The sequence below is a fragment of the Schistocerca nitens genome, chromosome 8, assembly GCF_023898315.1.
Source record: "Schistocerca nitens isolate TAMUIC-IGC-003100 chromosome 8, iqSchNite1.1, whole genome shotgun sequence".
Classification (NCBI taxonomy): Eukaryota; Metazoa; Arthropoda; class Insecta; order Orthoptera; family Acrididae; genus Schistocerca; species Schistocerca nitens.
In genome coordinates, this window is record NC_064621.1 from 623,654,217 (window position 1) to 623,665,237 (window position 11,021).

Genomic DNA, 11,021 nt, shown 5'->3' on the forward strand with positions numbered 1-11,021 from the left:
TATCATTTAGAGGACAGACATGCAAGTGGATGATGAATTTTGCAACCACAGAAGAAAAAATTGAAATGATTCTGATTTTCGGAGAATGTAGGAGAAATGATGAGTCCACTATTGTTTGTATACTGAGAATTTTCCAGAGAAAGCTCAGTCTCATTTGTTATTCTAAAAGGTTGTGAATGCCTTTGTCTGATAGCAGCATACAGACTGGCAAAGGGAAATAAAGCAAACATTTTACAGGAGAAGACAATGAAATAGCTGTACAAGCTTCAATGCACCACAACCCACACATAAATACCCAGCAATTATGTTGTGCTTTTGGTATGTCATAGGTAGGACAGTCACAATACTGCATCATGATAAGTATTATCCATACCACATTTCACTGCATCAAGAACTTCATGACTCTGATTTCTATAGCCGAGTAGAGTTTTGTGAACGGACACATCAGCAAATGCTTACAACACCCAGGTTCTTTGCTGAGGTACTATTTTCTGATGAGCCTACATTTGCAAACGATGACAGTGTTAACCAGCATAACATGCATTACTGTAGTTGTGATGTTTTCCTGCTTTATCTCTTTGTTGATCGTTCTCAGTGTCGATGTACTGGCTGAAAAAATAGGGGGTGGAAGTGTTGTACTGTCTGCTGTAAATGATGTAGCTGACAAGTGCACATTTGTGTTTCACAGTTGTTTACTGTCACTTTTCACAATCCCCCATACACACATTTAACATTGCCAGTGCACTTTTGTTAACTTTCAATAAGCCTCATTGATGGTTTTCAGGTGAACATCCACATACTGCTACAATAGTTTACTTTTGAATATCTATGAGCAGTAAAAAAATGTAACCACATAATTCACAGTTATTTTGGAATAATCAGGTATGTATGGAACAGACACTGTCATTGTTTTAACACATGGCCTAATTGTTTTACACTTATTTCACAGTTACGTTGATGCATTGTTGTCGTTCTAACACAGGTTTCTTGTCTGAAACTCAGCTATGGACTGTCTCAGGATCAAAACTTGGGTCCTTATATAAACACTCACATAATAGGTGTCGAAACTGTACATTGTTCGATGTTTAATTTACAAAATTACAATTAAAACTTAACTCATTAAATTAACTGAATACATTGAAAACTTCTGTCTTTTTAACAGTTTCTTCTACAAGGCGCCGGCCGGTGTGGCCGTGCGGTTAAAGGCGCTTCAGTCTGGAACCGCGTGGCCGCTACGGTCGCAGGTTCGAATCCTGCCTCGGGCATGGATGTGTGTGATGTCCTTAGGTTAGTTAGGTTTAATTAGTTCTAAGTTCTAGGCGACTGATGACCTCAGAAGTTAAGTCGCATAGTGCTCAGAGCCATTTGAACCATTTTTTCTACAAGGTTTAGGCCAAATTATTTGTTTAAATGATGAAATTAACATATATAGTTACACAAACAACACTTTCAACGAAATGGGGAATTACTTCTGAATTAATTAAGGGCTGGCTTTGGTAGCATGTTCTTGAATAGAGCCAAATAAATACTTTAAGAATACTATAAGTTCATCTTGCAAATGTTCATAATTAGTATGGAATTTATATTTGTTTATATATCAACAATAGAATTTAAGTTATGAAACAATTACTGATTTCACCCTTTAACAATAGTAAAAAAAAAAAAAAAAAAAAAAAAAAAAAAAAAAAAAATTAGAAAATCAATTATATACATAAAACTAATCACAAAATTAGATCTGATGGTATATTCTTTAAAACGTCTACAGACGTTAAAGTAACCTCTGGCGTTGCACAGGGGACTGTTACAAATGACCTAGTAGATCGTGTCGGAAGTTCCATGCAGCTTTTCGCGGTTGATGCTGTAGTATACAGAGAAGTTGCAGCATTAGAAAATTGCAGTGAAATGCAGAAAGATCTGCAGCGGATAGGCACTTGGTGCAGGGAGTGGCAACTGACCCTTAACACAGACAAATTTAATGTATTGTGAATACATAGAAAGAAGGATGCTTTGTTGTATGATTATATGATACCGGAACAAACACTGGTAGCAGTTACTTCTGTAAAATATCTGGGAGTATGCATGCGGAACGATTTGAAGTGGAATGATCATATAAAATTAATTGTTGGTAAGGCGGGTACCAGGTTGAGATTCATTGGGAGAGTCCTTAGAAAATGTAGTCCATCAACAAAGGAGGTGGCTTACAAAACACTCGTTCGACCTATACTTGAGTATTGCTGATCAGTGTGGGATCCATACCAGGTCGGGTTGACAGAGGAGATAGAGAAGATCCAAAGAAGAGCAATGTGTTTTGTCATGGGGTTATTTGGTAAGTGTGATAGTGTTACGGAGATGTTTAGCAAACTCAAGCGGCAGACTCTGGAAGAGAGGTGCTCTGCATCACGGTGTAGCTTGCTGTCCAGGTATTGAGACGGTGCGTTTCTGGATGAGGTATTGAATATATTGCTTCCTCCTACTTATACCTCCCGAGGAGATCATGAATGTAGAATTAGAGAGATTCGAGCATGCACGGAGGCTTTCCGGCAATTGTTCTTCCCGCAAACCATATGCAGCTGGAACAGGAAAGGGAGGTAATGACAGTGGCATGTAAAGTGCCCTCCACCACACACCGTTGGGTAGCTTGCAGAGTATAAATGTAGATTTAGACTGACGGCCAACCATTCTCTTTTATTAAAATGCAGATTATACTCATGCATATTAATGGTAATTAGTTAAGAACAAAATTAATTTTAAGGAGGCAGATGTCAAAATGAGAGGGAAGTAAAAATTATCCTAGCTTGCTTCGCCACAGAGCTAGACAATCCCCACTGGTTATGACAAGCTGACCATCAATGTCCTTGGTCAGTTAACAAATGGTGTGGCATCATGGAGAAGAAATTCAATGGTTTGTATTTTATTTACAACATGTTGGATGGACACAAATGTTGAAAATTTTTGGAACAGGAACTACTGGTACTATTGCAGGACATTGCCATGGACATTCGACAGTGTATGTTGTTTCAGCATGACGGTTGCCCAGTACATTACACAACTGAAGCAAAGGAAGTGTTATGCCGTGTTTACACCGGTCAATGGATTGACAGAGGTGATCCTATTAATTGGGCCACTGTATCGCCGGATTTCTTTCTCTGGGGATATTAAAAAGATAAGGTGTACCAGCAAGTGCCAACAGGCTGTGAAGATGTAGTCAACCACATCAGTAATGCCTTTACTGTCATTCCCACAGATATGCTTCTGTCCTGTGTGTGGTCATCTGAAAAGTTGATCACTAAGTTTATTGACATTGGCAGTACTACATTTGAACACTTACTGTAACTGGGAAAGTAGAGTAGTGTTCACTTTGACCCATGGCCACAGTGGCCTGTCGAGAAGTTCCCTGTTTGATGTGTCAGAGGAATACAATGTTGCAAATGGGGTTTCCTGCTGGCCTGTCCTACCCTCGCAGCATGGAGTCAGGGTCTCGTGTGCCATCGGATATTCAGGGGCCATTGAGTAGCATGTCATAAATTATGATTGTGTACTCATTTCTATGACTCATACTACAGTGCCATCTACATCTACATATATACTCTGCTAGCCACCAAGTGGTGTGTGGCGGTGGGCACTATTCATGCCAAAATCATATTTCCCCCCCTCTGTTCCACTCGCAGATCATGCAAGGGAAAAACAACTGTCTAAACGCGTCTGTACAAGCTCTAATTTCCCGTATCTTTGAATGGTGAGCATTGCGTGATTTGAAAGTTGGTGGTAATAACGTATGCTCTACATCCTTGGCAAAGATTGGATTTTGGAATTTAGTGAGCAGCCCCTTCCATTTAGCATGTCATCTATCTGCAAGTGTGTCCCACTTCAAACTTTCTATGAGATTTGTAATGCTCTCATGAGGAACCTATTACGCTGCCCTGTGGCACACTTGATGCCATGCCGGTTTCTGTTGAAGTCTCCCCATTCAGGATGACATACTGCTCTGTCTGTACCAGTCACAAATCTTGCCACTCTTCTTTGGATCTTCTCAATTTCCTGAATCAGACCCAACTGGTAAGGGTCCCATACAGATGAACATTACTCGAAGACTGGATGAACTAACGTATTTTAAGCAGTTTCCTTTGTTGAGGGACTGCATCGCTTCAGGATTCTACCAGTAAATCACAATCTAGAGTTCGCCTTACCCATTACTTGCATAATCTGATAATTCCATTTGAGATTATTTCGAATAGTCACACCCATATACTTGACGGAAGTTACCACTTCCAAAGACTGTGCATTTATTTTGTACTCGTACATTAATGGGGAGTTTTGCTTTGTTATATGCAGTAAGTTACACTTACTAACGTTGAGAGATAACTGCCAGTCATTACACCACACCTTTATTATCTGCAAATCCTCATTGATTTGTTCACAACTTTCATGTGATAACACTTTCCTGTAGACCACAGCATCATTGGCAAACAGTCTAATGCCACTGTCAATACTATCAACCAGATCGTTACGTAAATCGTAAAAAGTAGTGAACCTATTACGCTGCCCTGTGGCACACTTGATGCCATGCCTGTTTCTGTTGAAGTCTCCCCATTCAGGATGACATACTGCTCTGTCTCTTAGAAAACTTTCTATCCAACCGCATATGTCATCAGATAGACCGTAAGCGTGCACTTTTTGGAGCAAGCGACAGTGCGGAACTGAGTCAAATGCCTTTTGAAAGCCGAGGAATATGGCATCAACTTGGGAGCTGGTATCTAGAGCCTGTTGCATATCACACACAAAGAGGGCCAGCTGTGTTGTGCATGACCGCTGCCTCCCAAAATTGTGCTGGTTTCTGCAGATGAGTTTCTCAGAGTCTAGTAAGGTCATTATATCTGAACACAAAATATGTTCCATGATTCTACAACAAATCAACATCAGTGAAATTGGGCGGTAATTATGTACATCCTATTTTCAACCCTTTTTATAGACTGCTATGACCTTGGCCTTCTTCCAGTCCCATGGAACTTTCCTCTGTTCCAATGATCTCTGATAGGTGATGGATAAGAATGGTGCTATATTTGTACCATAGTCAACATAAAATCTTACAGGGATACCGTCTGGGTCAGATGCCTTCCTGGCGTCCAAGGATCATAACTGTTTTACTATCCCAGATACACTGAACACTATTTCAGCCATCCTTGCGACTGTTGGATAATTGAAAGGGGGAATGGTGCTGCAGTCCTCTAACATAGATGAGTTTTTGAAAGCTAGGTGTAGAATTCCGCCTTCAGTTTATCATCATCCGTTACATTACCCATACTCTCAGCAAGAGAAGATACTGAACTATTTGTAACATTCATAGATTTTACGTATGACCAAAATTTTTGGGGCTATTTTTAGACTCTACATGTAAAATATTGCTTTCAAATTCATTAAAAGAATCTCTCATTGACCTTTTGACAGCTGCTTTCATTTTGCATAATTTCTGTTTGTCAATGGGACAGTGACTACATTTAAAATGACTGTGCAAAATTCTCTGCTTTCTCATCAACTTCATAATATGTTTGTTGAACCAAGGTGGATCCTTTCCCTCTCCTATATTTTTGCCAGGCACATATTTCTCTAGTACGTGGTGGACAATACCTTTAAATTCTGACCAAAGATGCTCAATATCTTTGTGTCTGTTGGTGAATGCTTGGTGCTTACTATGAAGATATTCATTAATGACACTTTTACCTACTTTCCCAAACAAGAAAACTGTATACTGTTCTTTAGTTTTTTTGCAACTTCCACTGACATAGAAGCCACAATGACATTATGTTTGCTAATACCTTCTTCTAGATTAACTGCCTCAAAAAGATCAGGCCTGTTTGTCACTAAGGTGTCTAATATGTTCCCATCTCGAGTTGGTTTTCTAACCAATTTCTCAAGGTTGTATGTTGAGAACACTCCTAGGATAACTTCACATGAGTCTTTGCTTCTGCCCCCTCTGATAAATGTGTAATATTCCCAGTCAATGGATGCCAGATTAATGTCTCCACCTACAACTGATGGATAATTTGGATATTTATTTCCTATGTACTCAGCTTTCCCTGAAACGTTCTGCGACATTTGTTGCAGATGCTGGTGGTCTATAAAGACATCTTAACGCAATGGTCACTCCTTGTCTAATTGACAACTTTATCCAGACTATTTCATAGTCCAATCCAGTATCAAACAGCTTTTAACTGCAATGAACACACCACTTCCCATAGCATCAGTCCTGTCCTTCCTAAACTTTGTCCAACCTGAGTTCAAAATTTCACTGTTATTTATGTCTGGTTTCAACCAACTTTTGGTACCTAATACAATATTGGCATTACTATTGTTTATTTCAGAGAGTAAATTGGGGTTCTTGCTACAGACACTTCGACAATTTACTAATATGAGATGTAGCATATTTAAATCCTTTGGAATGACCTGTTTAGGTGAACTAACAATTTTTACAGTTAGCACACCCACATCAGTGTAATCTCTGGCAAAATGTAGAAAATGCTTCAGATAAAACCGTATTTAGATTTTGGCATAGAATCATAATCTGCAGTAAAAAAAAATGGGGGTTCCCAGTGAAGATTTCGAAGTTACCTCCTGCCACCCATGCACCAGGTGGGGTAGGGGGTTGAGTATGGTGTCATTGGATGCCCTCTCTGAGACAAGCAAATTGGAATTATAACTTTTTTGATCCAATGTTAGTTTTCAAGATATTTCAATGTCTTCAGTTCAAATTCACATTGTCGATATGTGATCGTGTGGCAAAACGTGATGAATCACACTAAACAGATGGGTCCTCATCAGAAGTAGTTCAAGCTTCAGTGATCTTGTTGTTGAGGTGGCTGGATGGGCTTAGTATCAGAACTGGCACTCCAGCATTCCAGTGCAGGTCTGCTATGGAGATAGCTGCCACACCTGATCACTCCGTCACTGCAGCATGAGTCTTCCACCGAGTTCACAACAGGCACAGAGTGCCATACTGCCATGGCACCAGACACATCACTGCAAGTGAAGTAGTCTTGCCCACACTAATGGTCACTATAATGCCTCCATTTCTTTGCAACTTATTGTGCATGCCAGGACATTTAGCATCCATGTGTGGATAACATTGGCAAGCTGCAACAAGGGACAATGTTTCCATGTTCACAATCAGTTCCACAAGCACATCAGTAGGCCTGCAGCTGCACATTATCCTTGTAGACTTGGAGATTGCTGGGTGTAGCATGAAGTTTCAATTAGACACAGGGGCTTTGACCACTCTAATCAATTTGAATACTTATCACTGGTTAGGGTACCCTCCCTTAGAGTGCCTTCAGCACCAAGTAGTATCTCATAGTGGGCAGCAGATTCCCTTCTGGAGACTACTGATATTCACAGCCAAATACAAATATGTGAAATGCCAGCTTGCATTTCTGGTTGTCAATTCACAATTGGCAGAAAATATTTTTGTATTTGACAGAGTGGATCTAGTTTTTCAGGTAGTGCCATTTCAGAATCTGTAGGTACTGCTACAGTTATTCACACAGATTTTGGTAGGATCAGAGTACAGCCACCAATTTTGCAGCCCACATTATATTGAAACTGTCAGCGGATCCTAAGTTCTGTCGAGCCTGCTGCTTGCCCTTTTTCTGTGTGAGATAAAGTAAGGGTAGAACTCGACAGACGACAGAATCTCACAGTGGTGTCAGTTGTTTCATCAAGCCAGTAGGTCATCCCCATGGTCATGATACAGAAACCCAATGGTGATGGTAGATTTTGTGGTGATTTCAAGCACATGATCACTGCACAAACTTAGATGCTTATCCATTACCATGTCCTGAAGAGTTGTTTGCTATGTTAGCCAGTGGCCAGTGTTCTTCCAAAATTGACCTCTGAGATGCGTACTTGCAACACTCATTGGACTCTGGTGTCTCAGCAGATTTTGGTGTTGAATTCTCCTTTTGGAATTTACCAGTTTAACTGGTTGCCATTTGGGCAGGTCAACTCCATGAATATTATAGCATTTTCTTAGCAACATATCAAAGACAGTCCACACAGCATCAACTATCCAGATGACATCTGGGTTATTGGCTCCACAGCAGTACAGCATTTACAGAATTTGCAAGCAGTTTTTTGGTGAATGTTAAACAATGGGTTATGTTACAAGCTTGAGATATATAGTGTTTTGGACATGTGTTAAGTAAGATACACCATCTTGCAACATTCAACACGTTGCCAGTTCCTAAGAATATTACGAACCTGTGGTTGTTTTTAGGGAAGGTAAATTACTAAGCAAAATTCATTCCCCAGTCTGCTCGACTTTGTCATCCATTCAGTCAGCTTCATAAAAAAGGGGCAAATTTTGAGTGGTTGGATGCTTGTCAGTCAGCATTCCGGAAACTAAAGCAACACCTCTGTTCCGCTTTGCATATGGCCACATTTACCCTCAGTAAGCCTTTGACTCTGGCTGCTGATGCATCACAATATGGTATAGAAGTCATTCTCCAACACATCCAAATCCAAATGTCCTGGAGCAGCCTACTCTGTTTGTCTCAGGAACTTTGTCAGCAGCACAGATTGAGAAGGAGACATTGACAATCATATGTAGCATTAAAAAGTTCCATGTCTTCTTGTGTGACACTAAGTTCCATAGTTCCATCTGCTTACAGACTGTAAACCACTCATCTTCCTGATTGGTCCCCAGCCCAAGTTTCTAGATGTAACAGTGCACAGTTTACAGCATTTGGCCTTGTTTCTGAGTACAGTTACAGATGGATCTCAACATCAATTTTGAAAAGCAAGAGGTAATGTGTTTTGCACTGGAACAGAACCTTTGGGATACCCTCAACGAATTTCTGTGGACGGCGAGGTAAGACGCTGGAGCTAAAAGCGAGGATCTGCTACTTCACAGAGTTGTTATAGTGGCCCAGCAGGGATGGCTGGTGTGGTTTCCTGTGGGGTCAGACCTAGTGCTCCGTATGCATTTCAAACTTCACAATAAGCTCAGCATTGTTGTTGTCGACATTGTTCTACTGCTAGTTATGGAAGATCAGAATTACTGTGTTGTTATTCCTCTACTGTGACAATGCATTCTACTCGTGGTATGTGGTGTATCTCATTGGGGGATGTCCTAAATGAAAGCACTGACCTCGCCAGCAATTAATTCTGCCATCAAGCATGAGGTAAGAATCAGGTCAGCGTGCACACGCAACAAGACTGACTTGACACAAAAATTATGTTCTATGCCAGAGCACCCGTGGGACTGAGTGAACGTGGATTTTGCTGGTCCCTACTTGGGGATTATGTGGCTGTAAGAGGCTTTCCATTCCGCATTTAAAGCAGGGGTCAAGAGGTTGGCCAGGACGTTCAAATCAGAACTGGAGAAAACATCTCTGAGATCCCTCAAGCTGAGGCCCCGTCCATTTTTTCGACATCAGAGCAGCTCCAATCAGTGGGTGCAGTCTGACTGAGGTGCTGCACAGTCATCAGCCTCATTATATCTTCAACCAACCGTGCTAGGACCAACAGCTGTGCCACTGTAAACACAAGGTTCCATCCGGGCATGCATGTTCAGGCAAATAAAGAGGCAAATGCAAGGCACTGTGGTGGGAAATAAGGTGCACAAATTTTATGTTGTGGCAGTGTGTCAGCAGTGCCTGACACAACATGCTAACCAGCATGGCCTGCATTACACAGAGTGATGGGCATCACACAGGGTGATGGGCATCACTACTCAGTCATACAAGCAAAATTCACACAGATGGGAGGGACTAACCACCCCTCTCTCCAAGCACTTTGAGGGAATCACCACTGTTTCCACTGCCTGTGTGCCACTTGCTGTGATATTGGAACCAGAGGTACCTCAGGTACTGTACTCTCCTGTGGATCCTGTCTCCTCTACAGAAAGTACAGGATCTGTCATTACTCGTCCACTTGACTGTGAGTGCTGTGTCAATGATACAACTAGGTATCCTGTAAGGGTGGACAGGGACCAGGCAGGACTCAGGATGTTACACCGATCCTCTTAACCGACATGTCCGAAACTGAAACTGAGCCAGTGGAACTCACTTCACCTGTTTTGGGGAAACCTGTTTTGCCTGGAGTCAAGTGGAGGCAAACGCAAAAGGGTAGGGGTCTATTAATCATTGTTCAAAGGTACAGCAAATGATGGTACCCCTCAGGGAAATGGCAGCAAGTAACAGGGAAGAATGCGAGGCACACTCATTGTGTACACCTGGGTGCCTCATTCAACATGTTGAAGAGGCTATTCTGGCAGCCATTGAGGGAACAGGGTGCAACCAACTGCAGACTGTGGCGCACATTGGAACAAATGATGCCTGTCATGTGGACTCCAAGGTTGTACCTGGGTCACTCCAGCGACTGGCAGAGGAGGTTGAAAAGGCCAGCCTTGCACATGGAGTTTCAATGAAGCTCACAGTTTGCAGCATAGATCAAGGAATGATTGTGGCCCTTTGGTTCTGTGTGGACTGGGAGGACTGACTCAGAGACTTTGGAAGCTCTGTGACAAGCTAGGCTACGACTTCCTGGACTTGAGGCATAGAACTGAGAACAGTAGGGTCTCCCTAACTGGATCAGGTGTGCACTACACGTCAGAGGCTGTTACTCAGGTAGCTGACAGTGTGTGGGGTGCACACAAAGGTTTTGTAGATTAGGCAACATTCTATCCATTCCAGATAATGAGAGCTGTAAGAAACCCAGAAGTATCAGCATAAGAAAGAAATGCCTCCCACAGGTGAGAGTATTAAAATCCTTCTGGTTAACTATCAAAGCATTTACAACAAAGTGCCAGAGTTTGAAGTGCTCATAAAAAGCAGTGAAGTTCACCTAATACTAGTTGCAGAAAGATGGTTGAAACCAGTAATTGATAACAGTAAGATTTTTGGGGAAAATTTTAAGGTATATTGAATGGATAGGCAAATGGGAAACAGATGTGGTGTTACAGTAGACAAGAAACTTAAATCCATCGAGATAGAAATTTAAGTTGAATGTGAGATTGTCTGGGCAAGACA